This window comes from Apium graveolens, chromosome 5 (genome assembly GCF_009905375.1).
Source record: "Apium graveolens cultivar Ventura chromosome 5, ASM990537v1, whole genome shotgun sequence".
Taxonomy (NCBI): domain Eukaryota; kingdom Viridiplantae; phylum Streptophyta; class Magnoliopsida; order Apiales; family Apiaceae; genus Apium; species Apium graveolens.
Window position 1 is genome coordinate 52,287,596 of NC_133651.1, and position 13,702 is coordinate 52,301,297.

The following is a 13,702-nucleotide window of genomic DNA, read 5'->3' on the forward strand; positions in this document are numbered from 1 at the left end:
GTCAGGATGAGGGTGATTCACCATGAGTTAAAGTTGATGATTGAAGGAATAAGAGATACATATATTTTATCCCCTGTAAGTTGGGAGGATTTGAGGAAACCTTGAGATAGTTCGAAGGATAAATATTGAGACGCGGATAGACTGAGGAGACAAGAAAGTAAGAAATTAAGAAAATTGGATGAAGGAAGTGACCTTCAAGAAGGTGAAGTGTAAGACCGGTGGCATGATACCCAGAAAGGGAGACGCCAGATATGAAAGATATCCCAACATTGAGGTGACTGTTGAGATAAACAACAAAAGTAAATAAGGAATTATTAAGAAGAAGTTCACGTTGAACACGACCAATATCTTCCAGAACATCCTTGTTATCGTTACCAAATTAGGCAAGACAAGCGGATAACCGTTGTTATCTTTTGGAGGCCATATTGATTAACCCCATTTTGAAAACAAATGTTATTGTGAAATTAGGCATATACTATCGAGGTGGAAATGATTGAATAAGACACCCTTATCAAGGATATATGACTTGATTTATCCATGGAAGGATGCAGGTACCTTTTAAAGGTGGAATTAAGGATAGAACATCGGTAACTTAAAATGAATCCTAGGGGAATGCATAAAGGTCGGCATTTCACCCTTAATAGGGACATCATGAATTTGACAGTATGATTGGGAAAGGGTTAAGGTAACAACAACCTTTAAGAATTAATGGAGAAATTTTTCAGAAGTATATAGACAATGGTTCTAGTATTAGTAAATGGTATTTTGATATGCCTTGTATCTAAGGATACAGGAGGAACGATTGAAGGATAACCTTAGAGGTTTTACAAGGAGAAAGGTAATATTCAAAATTCTCAAGAATAGAAATTTTGATAAAGGAAATATGACGTGATTATAATGATGCCAAGTGGGGCACGTGTTAAACCACGAGAAAGTATGGATCGAACCAGTAAAGGTCGAAATTGTTCAGGGCAATTAGGACCTAAGACAAAAGATGTTCTAAGTACGATCGAGAGTCAGTCGCGACAGTGATTAACCTCTAAAGACTGAGGCAATAACTTATGGAAAAATGGTGATTTCTTTTCTTACTCATCAGATTCTAAGGAAGACATTTTCACATAAGCAGTGATTGAAATAAGGTAGAGAATTTATTTGGAGGTGGTTAAAATGACATTGATTGTAAGGAAATTTTACTATTAGGAAAGGCCAAAGAGGTGGCCGACACTTTAAAGGTAAGAGAATAATTATAGGCGCTCGTGCCAGAGGAATGCAGTGATGATGGTTAAAGCTATGAAGGTTGTATTATGGTTTGGAAGATTGACATTCCTTCTGATGACTGTGCAATACCCAACCATAATAGTAGATGGTAAAGGTTTAATTCATGTAATCGCCATGAGCAGGCTATCTATCTCAGAAGATACTATCTTGAGATAAGTCAGGACCATGTTTCAAAAAGGACTAGACGAACCTTTGAGTTAAGTCTTCTATTTAAGGCATATGATTAAGAATGGTATTAACCTGCTATCGTTGCTTTGATGGAAACTCTTCTGCAATTTTATTTGTTGCATGTCATGTATGTATGTCAGGATCAGGAGTGTTCTTCATAAATCATGAATGGTGATTATGTTACCTCCTTAGAAGGATTCGATACGACATGTATGGACTCCGTATGGTTAGATATTAAGACTTCATGGAAAATGAATGACTACAGTAGGTCAGTGGTGGACCATAGTAAGGCAGCAATGATTCTGTGAGTAATGAGCTGATTACAACCGTGAGAGTTGTATTGGAATGGGTGTTGCGATTGAGTACCACTAATCGGGTCGTGGTAGTGTATAAGTTATTATTGATAGACTAAGTAAGTAGAGTATCTACCTATTGAATATTTACTCCTTCTTAGCAATAGAGAGTCGTATTACTATATGAGGAAGGTTGCGGTGCGAGCATAGAATCCTAGTAACGGTGATATATAGAATGAGATCCCAGATTCGATTTTCGATGTCGAGGGAGTTTCAAAGGTAATTGTGTATAAGCTCGAGGAAGAGCATGGGTCCATAGAATGATGGACGGAATAGCAAATATTTAGGCATGTGAAATACGATGCTATAATACTTGATGTTGATATAAATACTCATATGTTTCGTTCTCCTATGACAAACCTCTATAGTTCAGAGGTAGGTTCCAAGCCAGATATTTTGTGGCAGTATATTTTTTTTCATATATACAATTCTCTTCAATTCGTTCTTTTCTCTTCTTTTCATTTCATGTAAGCTGAGAAGAACAACCCTTCCAGAAAGGGGAGGTATTGCCGAATGACTATCTATCTGTGTGATAGAAGCCTAGTAGGATACCATCTATTGTTTAATTGCTTGTCAAGTACTAAAGGCTGGCCACCTTCTGTACTAACTATACGATATAACAAGTGTTCATGATCATAGTGATCTCTCAACAAATTCCTTTACTTTTATATGAAGGATTAAGCTTTCGAAAATAGAAACAGCTGAAAAAGGAGTAATAAAGTTTTGGTGGTATTCGGAATGGAAACACATTCGTGATACTAAGGTTGACGTGGTTATTAAAAGGTTATAGAACGCTAACGAGCCAAAGGTATAACCAGTATAAGATTAGGAACGGAAGGTGATAGCGATTACGAACTGGAAAAGAATGGGTATTGAGAAGCAAAAGCTATAATGTTAGAAGCTATGATGAGAGTCTGTGCAATAGACTTGAAAGAATTTGGAATGATCACTTAACGCGGATTAAGTTATCTTACGACAATAGATCATATGTCATTATCGAGATGTCGCCTTATGAGATCCTTGAGGGAAGACAATGTCGATCTCCCTTATGTTAGGATGAAGTTGTAGAGCGCAAGATGCTCGGAACCGCAGTAGTCCAAAGGACCAGGGATATAATAGATCTAATCAGAGGACGGCTGGTAGTAACCCAAGATGGACATAAGAGGTATGCTGATTTGACTCAAAAAGGGCAAGGAGTATGAAATAGAGGGCCTAGTAATGTTATAGGTATCCCCTTGGAAACCCTTGGAAAGGATTGATGAAGTTCGGAAAGAAAGGAAAGCTAAGTCTACAATTTGTTGGACCCTTGGATATATTAAGACGTTTGGGAAGTTAGCATATGAGCTAGCCCTACCCCCGAACCTGTAGCAAGTTCATAACGTGTTCCACGTATCAATGTTAAGGAATTGTAATTCGGAAGCCAGACAAATAGGGGCATATGAGCGCATAGACATGCAACCAGACGTAACCTATATGGAGCAACCAGGAAGGGTATAGATTAAGAAGGAACGAGTGCTTAGGAGAAGGGTTATCAAACTAGTAAGAGTTTGATGGTAGAACCACAATATGGGAAAATTTACTCGAGAGTTAGAAAGTGCAATGCTAAGAGAGTATCCCTATTCATTTTCTATCTGATTCCGGGACGGAATCCTTTTAAGGAGGGGAGACTGTAATAACCCCAATTTTTGGAAATTTTTTAAACCCTTGTGAATAGTGTTTTTGCTGAATGAGAAAACTTTTCATGCCACACTATGTAGGGGTTCTGATATGGATATTCTGAGATTTTATTAGTACTTTATATGGGATATAAGTGTATGTAAAGATCGTCAGAATCCAAATCCGAACACTTTGATTTTTCCCGGAAATCCACTAGATACGGAGAGAATTGAGTATAAGGTAACAGGATAAAAAGGATTTAAATTAAAGGATTATAATAGAGGATCATAAAAAGGAATATAATGTATTGAGAAAGGTTAAGGGAACCTAAGTAATAAGATCCCGGGTATGATCCTTCAAACGATAAACGAGAACGAAAGTTAAGCGAACCGTATAACAGATCAACGGTCATTAGGAAGTTAATCAAAAGGGATTAGAGAGAGTGATGTCACCCAACCAATGAGAGGAGGACAAAGAGGGAAGGATGACATCACAACATGACATAGGCATGACATGGGAAGGAAGGAGATGTGGTGGCTTTTTAACCACACAAAATCAAGGGCAAATAGGTAATTAACTAAAACAAACACAAAATCAAACCAACCAAGCCAAGCAAATCATTTCCATCAAAAAAATCAAAAAGAAACCAAGGCATTGTTCTTCATAGCTCTCGGCTTTTTACTATTGCAAAGGGAGAGAAATTCAAAACTCAAGATCCAAGCTTCCTAAATTGGTGAGTTAATTCCCTAATCATCCTTATGCTTAGTTAGGGCTATATCATGAGTTTAAGCCATCAATTCCTTCTCAATCTTCTTCATTTAATCAATGAAGAAGACAATGAATAGTGTTTTCAAGTTTTTAACTTGAAATTTTTCTTGATTTCCTTGAAGATCCAAGCATTCCTAAGACTTCTCAAGGCTTCTTAAGGCTTCCTAGCTCCTCCCACCACTTTGAGGAAGGTATATCATCTCCAAACCCTAGATTCCTATGTATTATAAGATGATTTTGATTAGTAGGGTGATATTGTAGCTTAATGTTTGTGATTTAGAGTTTGGGATTGAAATGGTATTGAAATGGAATGGTAAATGTTGTTGTTTTAGTTAAAAGATTGTAGTATGGTTAAATTCAAGCTTAGGCATAAGTATGAATGTTAAAATTGAATTGGTTGGGGCTGATATGATGTGATAAGGATGGATGTTGGTTGTATGTTTGATTTGAGGTTGAATTGGGTTGGTTTTGAATGGTTTTAAATTGGGAAATCGCGTAAACATAGTCGTCGTAATGTCCGATTTTCTTTGGACTGCTTTTGTGCATAACATTAGGACCCGAAAACCCCCTGCTAGATTATGACCATTGCCATGTCTAGATAGCTCGTGTTACGAGCTTCGTTTTGATATGTAGTTCGTTCGATTCCGATGCACGGTTTAGGAGAAACGACCGTTTTAAGTAACGGCGTTTCGCGAACGAAACATTTCCCCTCGCCTTACTTTGAAACATAGGTTAAAGACCAAAAAGGGTTAATTAATGTATGAAACATTTATGGTAAGTGTGTTAAGCAGTTGGTAAGACACTCGCGAAGGAATCGCCTTAAAACTCGTAAAGGTTAAATTACTAAAAATGGTGGAGCCGAGGGTACTCGAGTGACTTAAGAGAATTAGTAAGCGCAAAACGAGCGTTAGAGTCTGAGTTGGTTAGAGTATAGATTTACAAGTGACTTTGGTTTAATTCCAACTTACTTGTTGCTTATAGGTTACCAGACTCGTCCCGAGCCATTCGTAACCCCCAGTCGCTCGGGCAAGTTTTCTATCCGTTATACTGTTGTTGTGATGTATTTGTGTATATGCATGATCTTGCGTTAAATGCATATTTATTATAGCAGATTCTTGCGATATATTGTAGCATGTTATATGGTACATATGCATACCTGTTTCGTATTCTTGCCATATATATATCTGTTGGTTCAGTTGATAATACCTATGCTAGAGGATAGCAGTATTTTGCATATACCCTTATTATAAGGACCCAAAAGGTGAAAACATTTTCTAAAACCGGGAGTCGAGGATCCCGAGTAGATTTTGTATATATGTATATATATACATATATATTTATATATATATATATATGGTTATAGTTTTCAAAACTATTAATCGAATAAGGTTTATTCGATAACTTTATTTTATTTAATGAATATTATTATGAATATTCATTCGAGGGCTTATGACTTCTTTATTTTATTTAATGAATATTATTATGAATATTCATTCGAGGGCTTATGACTTCTTTATTTTATTAAATGAATATTATTTGAATATTCATTCGAGGGCTTATGACTCTTTATATTATTTATTGAATATTATTTTGAATATTATTTGAGGGCTTATGACTCTTTTATATTATTATTGGATATTACTTGGATATTCATTTGAGGATGTATGACTCCTTTATTTTATGAATATTATTTATAATATTCATTCGAGGTATTATGACTCCGCTTATTACTGCAATATATTCTTTATTTTATTAAAGAATAAGGTGTCAATAATCAAACTTATTTTCGATTATTCAAATAAAGATAATACTTTCGTATAAGTATATCTTTGGTTATTTAATACTCGTTTCAAGTATAAGTTTTAATACTTCTACTTCAATTATTTTTTTAAAGATTATTCTTTATGGGAATATTATTTAAATAATAATATTCAGACATTTTCTAAATATACTGGGGACTGATTTACTTCATTAAATCAGCTTTACTCCAAACACTCTTTAAAGTGTTTTCGAGTCTTCAAAATGATTTTTATAAGTCAGAGCGGATCCCAAAACTCATTTTTATATTTAAGATCTTCCTTTTTAAGGGGATTTAAATACTCGCTCAAAACCTGAGGGATCCGGCTCTGTGGTGTATTTTATATTCGCAACAAGGTTGCAGTTTTGGTAAATGAATTGATTACTTACCCAACGTTCGGGAAGTAAGTCCATCTATTGAGTCGGCATAAGCAACATGGGCTCAGTGGGCGTCCATGATAGTGTAAGTGGCTCAGTGGGAGTCCATCAAATGCATAAGTGGCTGAGTGGCAGTCCAGCATAAGGTCCTATTGAGACCAGGGTGATGACCAGTGGGGAATTCGTCCATCTACTAGTAGAAAAGGTTACTTATTGGTATCTTTGCCTGATCAGCAAGATATCTGGTTTATGCCAAAATTCTTTTCCTTTCCAAATTTATTGGATATTGCAATTCTGTTCATACTTTACATGACAGAGGTTTTCAGGAAATGTATAAAGAAGATGTATATGTGGATATATATTTATATATATATATATATATCAGAACTAAATGAAGTATATCATAACTTCATTTCCTTTAATAATATTTCAAAGGTTGAATCTATTCAAATCTTGCCTTGTAGTCTCATCTATGTGATGAACTTCTGAAACTGATTATAACTTGAACGGTGGTAGTTCAAGTAGTATTTGGGAAAGATATAAGTATATTGGGGTATCTTGTAACTTCGTCTTTTAAACTTATATCTAATTAATAATTGTCTTATGAATGACAAAGATTTTCAGAAAAACGTTGAGACGAGGTTAGATATATGAGATCACCTTGCAACGATATTTTTTTATACAGTTATACACTGGGACTTTGTGTATATTATGCATGGAAGAGGACTTCCAATATTTTGAAAAGTATATATGTATATATATATACTGAATATTTTGCGACTTCATCGCATTAAGATATCAACTTGGTTCATTTCTTTTGACCAAGACTTTCATGAGTACTATGAGAAGACTCATATATTGTTAATCATTATACATATTATTTTGGTGGGCTTGCTGCTCACCCTTGCTTTCTTCTTTCATCACACAACATCAGATAGATAAGATGAACAGGACCAAGCTCCCAATTCGCAAGCGGATAGGAAACGTTCCGCAGCTTTCTGGAAGCGTTGAGGCCGCTGTAGCTGAGGTAGAAATTACCAATAGGCTAAGTTTTCAACTAATAATGTACCAGACTTATGTATATTATGAATTGTAATAATGGCAAAGAAATGTAAATTTATCCAGAAAACCTTTTAAGGTGTATTGACATATAATTGTGGAATAAAACGACTTATGATTATTTTTGAATATTCATCTCTGAGACTATAACTTGTGGTGTGTGTGTTTATTGTGGGGTCACAGTACAGAGTAGTTGATTTTGTATTAAGATTGGGTGTTATTAAGGGAAATGGATCTCATGACAACCCGGATCCCCGACCCCGGATTTGGGGGTGTTATACACTATATATACAACATCATACACAAGTAACAATTACAATTGACAAAGAGCAATAAGTCAAAAATATGATCAAAACACGTAAATGAAGACTTAAAATAAGATAACAACAAAATTTAAATTCATAAACGACATACATAAAGTTATGTCATGAGTTTGCGTTGCAAAATAACCAAATAAAACCATAAGTCCCCCGCAACAATGCAAAACAGGGACTAAATTTCAAAAATTCCAGAATCGACAAACTGCTAGCAAAAAGAAATAAGTTCATAATCAAAACAGAAATAAATTATCATGAGTTATCAGGATCATCATCCTTTGGAGACTTCATTTATGTATTATCATCGCCATGATTGTTGAATTCATCTAAAGAAAAAGCATCATCTGGGAAGCTTTATTGTAGATCTTCACAGTTTCAAGTGCATCCTACGACCTCCATTCAGCCCTGTGATATTCAAGCATCATGTCAACGTGTATCCTCATGATATATTGGTGAATAACCTTTTCTGTAACGCCCCCAAATCCGGGGTCAGGGGATTTGGTCGTCACTATGAAACCTCAATCCAAATTAACCTTTTAATCAATAAATAAATGCCAGCGGAAGATATTTAGCATAAATGACCCCAAACTAATCCAAGATCTTTTAAGGTTACAGTTCTAGAAACAAGATATCCAAATTCCACAAATAAATTTTTCTCACTTTCTTTTAAAACTCTTTTCAATAAATTCCAACTCACAATTAAACCCACTAGTATAACTTCGAAATGAAGTATACTAGGCCCAAATAAAACATACAACTGTAATATAATCTAATATAATATAAACAACTTTACACAAGAAAACTTACACTAGCCCGCAAACCCTGGATCAACCACCTTCCAAAAGCTTCTTCTTTGCTTCCTCGAATTACGCAGCTAAACAGCGCAAGCTAATCCTCACTGGAGGTTAAATTTAAAAACAGGCAAGTATGAGCGGAAGAAATGCTCAGCAAGATCATTATAGTAAATATAGGATCGTTTGATATAAAACCGACATCTGCATTAGAGCAGAACATTTTTAAAAATTGTAGTTGCTGAATCATAAAATTTTAGTTGAGGAACCCCAGAATTGATTCCTTAATTGTATTCAAAACCATTTTGATATTCTTGAGCGACATGCTTCAGCAATACTTTGAATCTTGACGAGAATAAAACTCGTAAAAACAGTGTTTACGGAAATATCGTAAACCACAATAACATGAAACAATGATCATGGAATGAATCATAAACTTTACCCAAAACTCAACTCTTGATATTAATACTTATTTTGTTGTCATATCAAATTAGATATCAATACGAACTTTGATGCTCACAACACCCATACTGAAGTCAACATCAATCATCTATACTAATACCACCTTTGATATTTAACAACAACGTAAGTATCCACAAAATCAGAAACTGAATCAAAGCCACAATTCACTTTTAATCCAAAACAGAATCAGTCGATAAATCATTTATTCTATGAATATCAAAAATGATATGATAATTTAGATTAGGATCATTCTCCGACGGACGTACTATCACATGCTGATCAGCCCGTGTGATAGCACAAGGTCATGATTCATAGAAACGTGACCCCAAAAACACGAGTACTCAAACAAAAAGGCATAACTAGCCTGTGGCAAAATGGTGTCATAATATTCATATGGCACTTAGAAATAGCCCTCCGCTGGACCGTCCGTCCCGGTCACTTACGCAATTATGATCCAATCTTAAAACCTTTTATTGAAATGGGGTCATGATACTCGACACCCGAAATAATTTTATTCCCCCAATTTTTGGGTAGGAATATTCGCAACCAAATCACTTTTCTCAAAATCCAAAATATTTGTAAATCCGATAATTGGATAAGTAAAATCACTTAGCTACTTTGAATATAGAATAGCGGAAGAATACTTGCATAAACAGAATTATTTAATTCAGCGATATGTAAAACATTTATCGATTCTAAACTGAGAATAGGGAAAGCAATACTTGCATCAAAAGATTTAAAATAAATATCACTTGAACAATAAGTGATGATAGGGATACTTGCATACTGTGATTCGAAATAAACATCACTTGAACAATAAGTGAAATCAGGGGTACTTGCATAATATGAATCGAAATAAACGTCACTTGAATGATAAGTGAGGTTAATGTACTTGCCTTTGGGTTTTTAGCAGTTAGTCACACTCGCAAACACGCATCTATTCTGAAATTCTGTCTTAAAACATCACCGTCCTTCTTTTCAACACTTGACTGATATGCTGCTCCTGCGATTGCTAGAAGCCAGATACCCAATACCATTCCATCTCATTCTTTATCCAACGTCTTGTCCTGATCAACTCGAATGATCCGCATCTATAATTAAAAGATACAACTTTAATTGTCTAAATGATAATTACTTGACGAACGGCGCGTCAAAACCCTATCGTCTACCCATACGATAGCCCACATATAAATATAACAGACAAACACAGGACTCTTAATCCACACACACACATAATTCACATAGCACATAAGCACATAACTCATGTATCACTTAATTCATATCACGTATGACTCAGTTCGTCAAAAGGGTCGACTCGATATGTTTAAAACTGAAATCAGGTCAAAAGTATGATTTTTCGATCAATAATCGACTCAGAATAACTTGTAAAACAAACGACCTTTCGAAACAAAAAGGATTTGGGTCTCGAAAGTATTTTTAATGAAAGCGGAATATTTTTCTGAGTCTGTACGCGTTCGTTTCGTATTAAACAGACGAACGGTTTATTTAATATGAATTTTTGAACATTTTTCGGAATAAAAACAATCTCAGAATCATTTAATAAATAAATAATAAGGCTCGAACACTCGAAAATAATTTTATAAAAATTATCGAGCCTGGAAAATAATTTAAAATAATATTTTAAAGCTTGAAATTATTTTTCGGAATTTTTAAATCAATACTAAATAATTAAATCTAATTAAATAATCAATTAAAATTAATTAATAACTAATTAAATTAATTAATCAATTATTATTTAAATTAATTGACTAATTAAATAATTAATTATCAACTAAAATTAATTAACTAAATAATTTGGATTTATTTTTGAATTAAAAATAAATATTTAGAATTAAAATAATAATTTTCAAAAACAAAATAATGAATTTTGTAAACAAGAAAAAGAATTTTGAATTATTTTTAAAACTAAAATACAGAAACAGGTTCTAAAATAAGATTTTGGGAAACTGAAGATCAAACCCGGGTCAGTCTAAATCTGAAAACGGGTCGGAACCGGGTCGATGAAGAACGTCAAGAACCGCCGGAATTTTAACCCAGATTCCGGCCGGCTGAAAATCCCGGTAGAACTCCGATGAACCCCGACCAACTTTGTAACAACCAGGACGATCTGGATTATCATCCTAATTGATTCCAAACGACTCATACAGTCCAAAAATGACGGAAATATCGTCCACCCGAACCCAGAACCCGTTCGCCGGCAAGCTTCCATTAAAGCCGGCGAATATTCAAGGTTTTCCGGTGAAAATCCCGTTTTTTACTAAATACTAAACCAAATTTAACAATCTATATATGAAAATAATCCTCAGAATACGTACAATCATATTCAGTCATCACAATCATCAAACAAGTATTCAAAATAAAAAAACCGAATTTAACTAATAATGTTGAAAAAATCAAAATTATTAGATAATCAACCTCTGTTGATGATACAGGTATGAACAGATAGCTCTCATCAAGGGCTTCACAACGGTTACAAATACTTGTGATTTGGTGTTCAATAACACCTCCAAAATTGACTTTGATTTTCAGAATTTTTCAAGAACACCAAGAACACATATTCAAGAAATTTTCAGAAAATTAAAACTCAATTTCTATATGATATTGAACTCAGTTTTTGACGTATAATATACCAAATTGACCAGAAAAACAGGCTCTACAACATGGAAGCATCAATTCACATCAACAACATCAAAGACAAAAATTCATAATTTAATTATCAAATAATTCGAATATAAATAATTAAATAAGAAAATTACCATGATTTCTGGAAAGAAACTGATGATTGATTCAGAAAGGAGATTTCGAGAGCTTCGTTTTGATATGCTGCACGCCCGAATCGGAGTTCGATAACGCCTTCGTTCGTGTGTTTGATTCTCGGGAACGTATCGGTTTCTCGGGTTTTTCTCTGTATTTACGGTGTTTTAACTGGTTGCAAATGAATAAACGGAATAAACGAAATAAGAAATAGGCTATTTATATTTATGGAATATTGGATCGTTCTGGATCGTTTTGGATCGTTAAATTAGTTGCTTAGCCGCTAAGTAACTGCAATAACGATCCGATTCAATACCAAAATTGGATAATTATCAAAACCGAGATTTTTATAAAACATTATATACGGGAATAATATAAAAATATCCCGTCTCTCGAAAATACGGGTTTTATTGATTACCGAAATAACTATCGTATCGAAAATCTTGCGCCGGGCCGCGCACGGGTCAAACCGTAATCCGAATTGAAAAAGTCAAAACACGGAAAATGTCCGGAATTACCAGATTAGGTTAGGAATGAGTTTTCGGAAGAGTTTCGGGTTGTAAAAACGTAAAAACGGTTGAAGTCGGACGATTCCCGGCTTTATAAAATAATTTTGGTAATTATTCAGAAAATAATTAATAATACATAAATCATTATAAAATCATATAACACTCCAAAAATTACCAGAAAAATATCACAATTATCAATATTTTATTCTGAACATATAAAAATTAGAACACTCAAGGAATATCACATATAAACACCCAAACATCAATTCCACTTATCATATAATTCACAAAAATTCACATAAAAATCACATATTAATTCCAAATAATTATAATAATAATATTTGAAAATATGGGATATTACAATCTACCCACCTTATAAGGATTCCGTCCTCGGAATCAGCAGAAGAAAGCACTAAGGGTTTTCTAACCAACTTTCCGTCACACCGCCTTACTTTGACTTGACCAGGATACTCAACTTAACTTGATTGGCATACCTTCGAATATTTGAGATGATAAAAATTATGAAATTTCAAAAAGAAAAGAATTTGATACCATAATGGAACCAAAATCTGAATTTGAGAAAAAGTATTGTTGAAATAAAAGAATAACTGAGAGATCAATATGATCAAATGAACTTGGTATTGCGTGCCCAAATTAAGACACTACTAAAGGTTATTAACCTTCATGTATTCACAATACACACAAGTGATGGCGTCCCATCCAACTCCTATCACAGAGACAGGTATACCTTGTGTCCCCTACAGTTAGGGTTGTTCATCTCAGTCAGAATAAAAGAATATAAAAAGAATTCAAACTCAGATGAATTAAACTGAAAATGTTTCAAAGATGATATTTCTGAAGGAAATGAAATCCAGAGAACAAAATTCTGACACCAAATGAGCAACTGGTGTCACATCACCAAGAAACTATCCACCAAATTAGAAAAGTGGAATTTATTATCATAACTTGACAGAGCTATCAAAACCTGAAAAATAGGTTTCACGACAGCCTCTGGCACAATTAAAACACATATATGATTGAAAATGAGTGTTAGGGAATATATCCTCTAACAATTACTTCTTTTTGCGAGATGTCAAAAGGAATTATAAAAGAGAAGGTATTACCAAGGTCTTAATATTTATCTTCTATTTGAATTCTTCTGTTGACTCATCACCCAATTCTAGACACTTCTTCACGTTCCAAGGATATCGATAATCTTCATCGTCATCGAACCGTAGTAGTCTCGAAAGATTCCATCATAGAAGTTTGCAGCTTTCCGGAGTTCCATCCAGCTCAGCACAATCATCTCAAACGAATACGCCTTATCTTAACTTACTCGTTGGTACTATATCCGATAGTCCAACAGGAACTCGATATGAGCTCAAGCGTCC